Source organism: Egretta garzetta, unplaced genomic scaffold (genome assembly GCF_000687185.1).
Source record: "Egretta garzetta isolate BGI_Z169 unplaced genomic scaffold, ASM68718v1 scaffold200, whole genome shotgun sequence".
Lineage (NCBI taxonomy): Eukaryota > Metazoa > Chordata > Aves > Pelecaniformes > Ardeidae > Egretta > Egretta garzetta.
Genome location: NW_009258379.1, coordinates 1 through 277, shown reverse-complemented (window position 1 = coordinate 277; position 277 = coordinate 1).

Here is a 277-nt window from a genome sequence, read left to right as displayed (position 1 = left end):
CAATGTTCCCAGGGATGGGGCCTCCACCCCCTCTCTGGGCAACCCCTGCCAGGGTTCCACCACCCTCAGTGGAAACAATTTCTTCCTTAGATCCGGTCTAAACCTACCCTGGTTTAGTTTAAAACCATTACGCAGGATGAGGTGAGGGAAGGAAGGAAAAGCGGAGGATTCCCGAGCACAGAACGTGAGGGGTAATGACTTCTGGCTCTCTTCTGAAAAGCTGAGGTGCCTTCACCGGCACTTCGCCTTTGGCAGCGAGGCGCAGGCAAAGACTCTC